Below are 3,296 nucleotides of genomic sequence, written 5' to 3' on the forward strand. Positions count from 1 at the left end.
TACTTAGCCATAAAAAATGAGAAATTAGAGACATTTATAGCTAAGTGGATGCACATTGAGGCAATACTCTTAAGTGAAATAAATAGGACACACATGTACAAATACCGAATAGTTTCTCTGGTGTGAGAGACTGAAAGTGTAAATAAGGACTAAATGTATAATAGGTCATGTGAAATAGGAAGAAAAGGGGCAAAGGGGAAGGAAGTGGGAGGGCTAAGCGAAAGGATAGAAGGGAATGGGATTAATATGAGAAAATGGAAAAATAGGAACAAAATCTTTGTAAATAGGGAGGGCTGGAGGGGTTGAAGGGTGGGCTGGGCAAAGGTGAAAAACAAGAACCAAGAGAGACTATGTAAAGGTGCAAATTTCCAATGATGAATGTCATTATATTGTATTCCTAAAATGTACCAATTACTAGAATGAATAATCGATAATGTAAAATAGGAAGAAAAGGTCCAAAGGGGTAGGGGTAGTGGGAGGCACGGGAAAGTAAAGAAGGGAAAGGAAAAATGATGAGAAATGGAAAAAATGGAAATAAAGTCTTTGTAAATAGGGAAGGGTGGAGGGGGTGAAGGGAGGGCTAGGAATGGGGAAAAAATAAGAACCAAGATGCATTATGTAAAGGTACAATTCCCCATGAGAAATGTCATTGGGTTGTATACCTACAATGTACCAATAAAAGAATTTAATAGAAAAAAAAATTTAAATATTCACCAAATTTTGATCACATCACATAGAGCCAAAACAAAGCATGATCCATGAAAGAAACAATTCATAAGCAGAACTTCATTGAGATTACAAGATTCTGTTCTTTTTTATTCCCTTATTATTTTTTATTATATTTAATTAGTGGATGTTTGCGATACATCATCATGGGAAATGGGTGTCTATACACATTGCCTTTTAATACTTTTTATGTCCCTTATTCTATAAAAGACAATTATTAAAACAATGACAAGCAAAGACAAAGCCACATCTGATCAAGCGCTATTATCTCTAATATAGGAAGAAACTCAACAATAACAAACCCCTATTTTATTTTATTTTTTTTCCTATTTTTTTAAATGAAATTTATTGGTACATTTTACATATACAATATAATGACATTCATCATTGGAAATTTGCACCTTTACATAGTCTCGCTTGGTTCTTGTTTTTCCCCCTTCCCCTGCCCTCCCTTCAACCCCTCCATCCCTCACTATTTACAAAGACTTTGTTTCCAGTTTTCCATTTTCTCATATTAATTCCATTCATTTCTGTCCTTTCTCCTACCCCGCCCATTTCCCTTCCGCTTTGCCCCTTTTCTTATGGCACATGATATATTATACATTTTAGTCCTTATTTACACTTTCAGTTTCTCACGCTAGAGAAATTATTTGGTATTTATACATATGTGTCCTATTTATTTCACTTAAGAGTACCACCTCAATGTGCATCCATTTAGCTATAAATGTCTCTAATTTCTTATGTTTTATGGCTGAGTAGTACTCCATTTTATAAAGGAACCATATTTTCTTTATCCACTCTCCAGTTGGTGGGCAATTGGGCTGCTTTGAAGTTTTAGTTATTACAAATTGTGCTGCTATGAACATGGGTGCACATATAACACTGTGGTATGATTCTTTTAATTCTTTCGAGAAGATACCCAGCAGGAGAATAACTGGGTCAAATGGGACTTCCAGTCCTGGTTCTCTGAGGTATCTCCATACTGATTTCCACAGTGGTTACACCAGTCTACACTCCCATCAGCAGTGGAGCAGGGTTCCTCTTTCACCACAGCCCTGCCAGCATTTGTTATTGGTTGATTTCATGATAGCAGCCATTCTTTATACGGTGAGGTGCAATCTCAGCATTGTTTACATTTGCATCTCTGGAATGACGAGTGATGTTGAATATTCTTTCATATGTTTATTTGCTATTTCTACTTCTTTGTCTGAGAAATGTCTGTTCATTTCAGATGCCCTTTTTTGGATTGGGTCTTGAAATTTGGGAGGTCTGATTTTTTTAAGTTCTTTATCGATTCTAGATAGTAGCCTTTGTTGGAGGTACAGCAGGTGAAAATTTCCCACATTGTGTGTTGTCTTTTCACACTGCTAGTGGTTTCTCTTGCTGTGCAGAAGCTTTTTAATAAGAAGAGATCCCACTTGTTGATTGTTTGTGCTAGTTTACATGCAACTGAGGTTTTGTTCATAAAATCTTTTCCTACACTATTGTCTTCAAGAATTCTACCTAACCTCTGTTCCAGCCAGTTCAGTGTTTTTGTTTCAATATTTAGATCTTTAATCCATTTTGATTTTAGTTTAGTGCATAGTGAGAGATATAGGTCTAGTTTTCAGTTTTGGCAAGGTGAAATCCAATTTTTCCAGCACCACGTATGAAAGAGGCTATCTTTCCTCCAGTGAGGGTGTTTGGCTCCTTTGTCAAAGAGGAGCTGGCCGAGTGTGTCTGGAGTTGTTTCTGCATCTTCTAATCTGTTCCACTGTTCCTCAGGTCTGTTTCTTTGCCAGTACCATGCTGATTTTATCACAGTAGCTTTGTAGTGTAGTTTCAAGTTGGGTGATTGCCATACCCCTGCCATGTCTCTGTCACCTCGAATTGCTTTGGCTATTGTAGGTCTCTTCTTGTTCCAAATGAATTTTTAGATTGTTTTCTCAAGGTCTGTGAAGTATGCTGCTGGAATTTCATTTGCGCTTGCATTAAAGCTGGATAGCAGTTCTGGAAGTATGGCCATTTCATTATGTTGATCCTTCCTACTCAGGAGCAAGAGATGTCTTTCCATTTTCTGACATCCTCTTCAATCTCTCTTTTCAGAGTGCTATAGTTTTCAGAGTAGAGGTCTTTGTTTGTTTTGTTAGTTTGATTCCTAGGTATTTCAGTTTTTTGGATGCTATTGTGAAAGGAATTATTTGCCCTGTTTTTCTCTCAGTCTGTTGTTCGTGCACAGAAAAGCTATTGATTTTTGTGTATTGACCTTGTATCCAGCTACTTTACTGAATTTGGTTATTAAGTCTAGAAGACTTTTGGTGGAGTTCTTGGGGTCTTCCATATAAAGTATCAGGTCCTCTGCAAATAATGACAGTTTGACTTCTTCATTTCCTATCTTTATTCCTTTTATTTCTTTCTCTTGTCTAATTGTCGTGGCTAGTGTTTCCAAAACTATGTTGAACAGGAGTGGTGATTGTCTTGTCTTGTTCCTGATTTTAGTGTGAAGGATTTCAGTTTTTGACCATTTAGTATGATATAGGCTGTTGGTTTTTCATAGATGGCTTTTATCAGATTGAGGTAGAGACTGTCTA

The sequence above is a fragment of the Heterocephalus glaber genome, unplaced genomic scaffold, assembly GCF_053883595.1.
Source record: "Heterocephalus glaber isolate CG9 unplaced genomic scaffold, H.glaber_assembly_v1.0 deba00001613, whole genome shotgun sequence".
NCBI lineage: Eukaryota > Metazoa > Chordata > Mammalia > Rodentia > Bathyergidae > Heterocephalus > Heterocephalus glaber.